Below are 7,811 nucleotides of genomic sequence, written 5' to 3'. Positions count from 1 at the left end.
GATTCCGACTTAAAAGACCTGTTCAGTCATTTTCAACATGCAGTTGTAATGCTCACACAACCCTGGACTTGTCAGTACCTGAGATTTTTTTTTCTTCTTCAGCCTTTTCCAAGATCCTGGTCATTGTAATGGGGGCAGCGCTTTGTTTACATTTCAAAAAAACATTTCTATTTATTCCTAAAAACATCCAAAAGGTTATACATCAGCAGACAACTAGCAAACAGCGGTACCTTTTGGGAAAATATTTGGAGTAGGCCTATGTTAATTTGGTTTTAAATGTAAACAAACGCTGCCCCCATTAGAGTAGCTCATATCTCGGAAAGGGCTGTGCCAGAAAATGTGGCATCATCGGGTAACAAGTCAAGGGTAGCGTGAGCAATACAACAACATATTGAAATTGACTGGTTTGCAGTTAAAGGACCAGTTCAGTGTCCTCCTTGGAAATGCAGTCCTTGAGTGGTTCCTGTAGACACATGACAAACCTGCATTGTCACAGTATAGACAGGGCGTTAAAGATGCACTGTGTAAGCTTTTGGCCAGAGTAGGTATTGCAACTATGCTGCTCACTGAAACTGTGCTGCCTGTTGCCATATATTATCTTTTCATGACTATTTATGTACTAAGTAAGAAACTTGCTGTACTTTGTTCATAATAGCAAATATTAGTTTTTCCCAGTCATAATAGTAGAGAGGTTAAGCCCAAAAAATAGGCCTTTGACTTCAAGTCATGATGTAAAGGTCCCCTTTGGCATGGAAGTACCTTAGGGTCATACAAACAAATTTATTCTAAGACACAAGTGATATCACTCTTTTTTTCGGAAATAAACACATTTTTCAAAATGGCCACCAATGCATTGAAAATTCTCCATAGAGTCTATGTCAATGCACTGAGAAAAGTGTGTCATCTGAGACATAGCCAGTCAGTGCACAGTGCACTGAGGTCTTTAGTGCATAGTGTCGTGGAAAAAATTGAGCACTGTGCCCTCACTGGAAGTGACGGCTTAGCATGGCATTAGCATGGCAAAATATGAGTTGGCTACTGTTTACAATGCACAGCGTCTGGTGCTTGTATTTCCATGTCCTTCACCCCAAAGGACAACAATCACACATACAATACTTTGGTTTGCATGAAAAGGTTGGTGTCCCATCAACATTACTTACAGAATTAGTAGACTGTTGACCAAACTCTTCTACTGAACTGACTGCCACATTTCCTCCGTGTCATAGTCAACATGGCCGTCGTTTAGTGCGTGAAGTGTCCATCATTCAAGCACTGCATTTTTCCGCCATTGTTAGGGGATCATCCTGGCACTTTCAGTGCACTGGCTCAACTGAAATTTTCAGCAGGAGCGCCCTAGGCACTGAAAAACAGTGCACGAAGTGTAGCCTGATAAACCAGCCTAAATGTATTGGATGCCTTAATTTAGTCTGGCTCTGATGAATGGATAAAACGGAACATTGTTGATGAGCACAACCCGTTGTCTTTCAAACCATGTCTGTGCTAATAGGCCAATGCTCTGACCAATCAGCGCAACTGACTGTGACGTAGTAAGCGCGACAGACAGCTGTGGTGGAGAGGGGACTGTAAACAAGGGAAGTAGTGAAGCTGTGAGCAGGACCGTGGATAACTTTAACGTTTTGAGATGGAGTCGGACTTAAGTTGTCGCTTTTGCCAAAAAGACATGCGAGTTGCCGGTGTACTACAACACTATACAAAACTGTTCCAAAGTTCAACTTCAGCTTTGTCGGTTTCAGCGAACGTCTCGCATGCATCGAGGAAGCCCACGGTGTTAAACATACTTGAAAGAGATCTTCCTGTATTTGTAGGCCGTCATGTCACCTCAATTTTCGTTCATTCTCGCTCCACAGCATCCGAACACGATGCCCATAAGATGATGAACTGACCAAAGCTATTGTAGCGAGTCTGGGGGGTTACTTAAGTTGTGTACGCATCGGTTCTATGATTCTGTTCTATGGTTTGGTGGGTGCGAGGCACTGTTGGGGTTCGAATAAGGGGAGCGGGGAGTTATCTCTGTTTACTGTGAGAGATCTACGTAGCAGCTGTGCTACAGTTGGGTTACTGGTAAGCAGTGTAGCCCTACTTGTTCATTATTTTTATGTGGCGTGGCTATGGCCAACTGTCTCCATTAAACGGACACTTCTGTCTACATCCTGTGTGTTCCCTGGCTACCAAACGCTACACTATGTTTCACTTCAGAGAGGTTCGGATCGTGAAAACATCCAAGGGTATAGACGTTTACAGAAGGAATATTTTCCTTAGCTGAATGAGGAGACACGATACACCATGTGACCGCGCTAAACCAATCACGTTGCCGATTTGGACAGCTATCAGTCCTCTTGCGTTCCACAAATTGTACTAAGCNAAGTAGTGGGGTCGTAGGCATATGCAATTTTTCTCAGTCATTTCAAATTGGTGTTAAAGTTTGGTTTTCACTTCCAAGTTGAAGTTTAGGGTCTATAGAACAATTTGGGTTCGAGTGTCAAACACACAGATAACAAAATGGCCTGCGGGGGGCGCTGTAAAATATATAAACTGCTATAACATTTTATTAGTTTAACCAAATTTAACATATGAGGTATGCATGGATTCAGCATTAAGAGGGGGAGCTGGTGAGCTAAGTATTTGGTTGCCAGATTAAAGACACACTATGTAATAAACACACTTTTAGCCCATGGACAGCAAAATTCAGGGTTTTTTTAAGATAAAGGGTGAAAATGCCCTCCAAGTTGCAATGAAACATCATTTATTGTTACAAGTTATTGTAAATAAAGCCTGGGATATCATTCAACTTGATTTGTTCAGAATATCCCTGAAGCACAAAGATACCTAGGATACCTATATGCAAATATGGCTGCATAAAGCCTATGTGATATTTAGGACCCAACTTGCAACTTTGAGTTTATGAATTTAGGATCAAGAGTAACTTTTTTCAGTCAAGCCATATTCTATTCACACATGAAATTACAAAAAGTCGTTGTATATGGAAGAAAATAAATCAATAATACTACTAATAATAATAATCAGAAGAAGAAGAAGAAGACTGCATTTCCGGAGAGACAATGCTATTAGTATGCTTGCGGCTTATGCACACACACAGAGAGAGCTGTTGTATACACACACAGAAACACGAGGGAAAGAGATAGAGGTGTGTGTGTGTGTGTGTGTGTGTGTGTGTGTGTGTGTGTGTGTGTGTGTGTGTGTGTGTGTGTGTGTGTGTGTGTGTGTGCATGTATGGAGATGCTTCAGGTGCCTTTCAGCAATGGGTGGGTAGGGAGAGGTAAGGGTGGGATTCGAACCTGCAACCCTCTGACAGACCAACACCCTACCCAGTAGGCCACTGCCACTTACTGTACAAGGCTGCATGTGTGTGTGTGTATGAATGAAGATTCTTAAGTTGACAGTTTGGCAGTCAATAGCTGAGTAATAGCCTATGTGCAGCCTTATTTTTACGCTGTCATATTGACACACAAATGGCACAACGCTGCTCTTCATGTCAAAGCTGAGATCACTTTTCTGGGCCAAATGATTCAGTCAAAAATGGACATATTCAGGCCTATGCGCTGAGCTGTTCACACATTTTTTTTCCAAGTGAATGGGGTCACATCATAGGAATTTTAAAACTGCTCTCTCTGAGTTGGCTTATGATCTTCACACAGTTTGTATTCAGAGCCAAGACCTCTCTGGCAATGCCTTTACCTAGTTGATACCTAGTTAAAAACCCCAGGACAAGTCACCTCTCACTCTAACTGCCACAGTTTGTGACATCATCATCTTGACCATTCTACCATTCATTTCAATGAGGGGGAACACAGAGAGAAAACTGAGGAAAAACAAGTCTGGTGAACAAATGAAAGGGGGTAGGCCAGCGAAAAATACACCACCCTGAGCCCTTTTCGCGCCGTTCGTTTTGGCACTCGAACCGTGTCTCTATCTCGAACGCTGTAACGATTCAAAGCCGCCATACTAATGAATGGCGATTCCTATAGGCCGAGGTGAATGGAAAAATGTAGAATAATATTAAACTGTTGATGAACAATTAGTATGCTTTCTCGCAGGCATACTAAATAAACTGTTGGAGAACAATTAGTATGCTTGCTGGGGGCAAGCAGAGGCCTTTGGCAAGCATACTCAATAATACTATAGGACTATTTCATACATAGTAGACACAATCATCTGCTGTTATGAAGACATCTCTGTCATCTGGGAACTGTCCATTTGTTACCAGCGCAGTTGACAGGAATGAAAACTGTTCTTATTATCTGCATTTACCAGAAATGCCTGCCAATCTGGTAACAAATGAACAGTTCCCAGATTTGGACTACACTACCAAAGATGCAGTCGCCAAAGATGTATTCCAACTAGAGGTGAAGTGCAGCTGTACTAGTACTTGTACAAATAGACCTGCCCGATCTCGGTGCAAGTGCATGAAGGCAGAGTTAAAGTGCACACCTCTGTGCAAGTGCACATGCAATTTCTAAGACTGACCACTGACTGTTTTTGTATCTGTTCTCTGTCATAATTGTTGCAGAGTGGAGTATTGGAATAAATGTTAGCTGTGGTCTTCTGTTTGTTTTTTTGAATGCAGGAAAATAAAATAAAAGAGTATTATTTATCATTATTATTATTATTATTATTATTATTATTATTATTATTATTAATTTACTTTCTTCCAAGTTTTAAAGTTGTGAATAAAATGATGGCTTGATTGAAAAAAAGCTGGTACTCATGATCCTAAATTCATAATCTCAAAGCTGCAAGTTGGGTGCTAGATATCACATAGGCTTTATGCAGCCATATTTGTGTATAGGTATCCTAAGTATCTGTGTGCTTCAGGGATATTCTGAACAAATCAAGTTAAGTGATAACCCAGGCTTTATTTACAATAACTTGTAACAATAAATTATGTTTCATTGCAACTTTGAGGGCATTTCCGCCCTCTATCTTAAAAAAGCCCGGATTTAGCTGTCCATTGGCAAAAAGTGTGTTTATTGCATAGTGTGTATTTAATCTGGCAACCAAATACTTAACTCACCGGTTTTTCCTCTTCATGCTGAATCCATACATACCTCATATGTTAAATTTGGTTTAACTAATCAAAAGTTATAGCAGTTTATATATTTTAGAGCGCCCCCCGCAGGCCATTTTGTTATCTGTGTGTTTGACACTCGAACTCAAATTGTTCTATAGACTCTAAACTTCAACTTGAAAGTGAAAACCAAACTTTAACACCAATTTGAAATGACTGGGCCTAATAAGACCCCACTACAAGGTTTTTAAAATATATATCTCTCTAAGGAAGACAGATTGATTCTTAACAGTTAAGAATGACCGTGATTAATTTCTATCTTGAAGAACAATAATGCATGAGGGTGCCAAAGGCAAAGACATGAGCCCAAATAGAAATAGGCCTACAATATCAATAATATCCAAGATCAATAATGATCGTTCATATAGGCTATACAAAGTGGTCCAACTGTTAAACTGTGCTTCAAAAGGCAATGCAAGTTACCTTTCATGATATATACATTAAAATAATAATAATAATAATGGAAACAATTCCAATTTTCAGTGATATTCATGCATTTAAAGTGGGATAAATGGATCCTAACATTATCAAACACAAGCAGGTAATTGGAGTGCTTCTGGGTCTTCACCTTTTTTCCTTGGTGCTCATCAGTGTAGGGGCTGTCAAACTTGGTCCAGGAAGACAGATGCTGAGGGAGGCATTGTAGCCAAAAAAAAAAAAAAAAAATAATAATAAAAAAATGCAACCTTGAGTGCCTCTGCATCCGTCTTCCTGGATTCCTAACAGTGCTTCATTTATAACAAAACAATAATGCAAGTGGTGGTAGATCCCTTTTTAATCAATAATGGAAGCCATTATAATTATCAATATAATGAATATGCAGTTATTCATGTGGTAATTTATCCATTACTAGATACACAACACATACAAACAGTCATAAGTGCTTCAATAGACTGGCCTAACTGCATGGTTGTACCTAAACAGGAGCACTAGGGCATCGGTCTACAATCCCTTGGTGGCAAGGAAGATGGAGGCAAGGCAAACAATTACAGGCTGCCCTTTTAATGTATGCCATTGAAATGTTGACAAAATTATCCACTGTTGGCTCCTTAGTGGCACCTAGAATCCAGCTGACTAAATTATTAAGTACAAGAGGAACAGCTGTTTGTGCTTCACTGAACGTCTGTAGTCTTCTGCAGTGGGAGGCCATGGGAACAACGTTGTCCTTTTTCATTGTTACTATCTGTCTGGCTCATTTTGCTGGACTGTCACAATCTGTTTCCACACCTAAAGGTAACATGTCGAAGACCATATCTGTTGACAAAGTCTGAGCTGCAAACATCAATTCAGGCATTCAGTATTACAAGTGGTGGGGGTGAATAACACAAGATGCCGGCGGTCATGTCGGAGTCTCCTCTTCAATGTATCCTGTCAATAACAACAAATCAAACAGAAAAATTCATGAGTCATGAATACCGGCAAAGGGGGGCTTGATATTGTAGTTTCTTAACATGGTGGGCAGTGTGGCATAATGATTAGTGAGGTGGTCTTAAGATCAGACTAGGGTTGCTGACTCAAATCTCTGACCACTGCATACACCTCCATCCATGCCTAAAGTGCCCTTGAGCAAGGCATATATCCCAATATTGCTTTAAGGAAGGTAAACTATACTCTTTAAATTACTGTAAGCATTACTGTAGCATCACACTGCCATAAGACTTCTGCCTTCCTACTACAAAATAATACAGGTGGCAAGATGAATGGTCACACACATGTATGAAATTTGCCTTAATTTCGACAAATAATAAATTGCCTTGCAAACACCTGTAGCTTGAAACAGACAACAACCCCACTTGACTGAACCAGGCCAATATGTATTCCTCAATTTGTCTCATTACTTAGAAAATAATATATTATAAAGTACATTTGTGTTGGGCACACCCTTGTATGTGTATTTGTGTGAAGTTAAGATATGACTTACTGTTGATTCTCTGCTCTGGCAGGATCCCTCAAAACCTGGTATTCCGTGGGTAGCAACTTTTGGGTAACTGCACCTCGAGATCCACACAGTCAATGTCCTTGATATGAAGGTCCTGTGTAGGTCCTTTACTTCAGGAGCTTGCACAAAAGGAAAAAAAAGAATGTAGCTGGCAGACAAACAGTAGCCTATATTTTCGCTGGTGAACTGGTACAGTTGCATATTGTTAAGATCAAGCAAACAGACATGATCCTCATTAACATTCACACTACCTATTACAATCAGTGTGTTAACTTGTGACAACAGATTGTAGGCCTAATAGACTGCTGGATATTGTTAACACAGACCCCCCTCAATAACTCAGATGGGGTGGGGAACAGTCCTTAACTCAAACACAACATTTGGCTATGGTAAAGTACAACCAAGACATCTTTCCACAGATGATAGAACTAGCTTACCTGTCTGTGTGTCTTTGATGAAACCTTTTTGTCTGTCAGATGTGTTCTCCTAGCTTGCCAAAACAATTCCTCCTAGCTGTGTTCTCCTAGCTTGCCTTCCCTTTGTCACGTTTCCCCCTGTGGAAAATCAGTACGTTATTCTTCAATCACAAAGCAATTAAGTCCATATAAACTAGCTTCTTAGTGTTATTTCCACATCAACGGAACAATTAATTCAACATAATTGAGCAAGTGCGTTGTGAGAGATCATCGTGGGGCTCGATTGACTGGGGATGGTTTCTCGGAATGCTCACTGCACTGAAGTGTTTGAGAATACAATCACGCACAA

At 40.3% G+C, this 7,811-nt stretch overlaps 1 long non-coding RNA gene across 1 annotated transcript; it reads right to left on the bottom strand.

Moving 5' to 3' along the window:
• Positions 1–6,392: 6,392 nt before the first annotated feature.
• Positions 6,393–7,550, bottom strand: LOC134453492 (uncharacterized). Its single transcript, XR_010035626.1, has 3 exons — positions 7,484–7,550; positions 7,029–7,165; positions 6,393–6,475 (listed from the first exon to the last, which is right to left on the bottom strand). It is a non-coding gene; the product is annotated as an uncharacterized LOC134453492 (long non-coding RNA).
• Between the last annotated feature and the right edge of the window lie 261 nt (positions 7,551–7,811).

Source organism: Engraulis encrasicolus, chromosome 8 (genome assembly GCF_034702125.1).
Source record: "Engraulis encrasicolus isolate BLACKSEA-1 chromosome 8, IST_EnEncr_1.0, whole genome shotgun sequence".
Classification (NCBI taxonomy): domain Eukaryota; kingdom Metazoa; phylum Chordata; class Actinopteri; order Clupeiformes; family Engraulidae; genus Engraulis; species Engraulis encrasicolus.
Note: the sequence above shows the minus strand (reverse complement) of the source record. Positions and strands in the feature narration are given on the sequence as shown.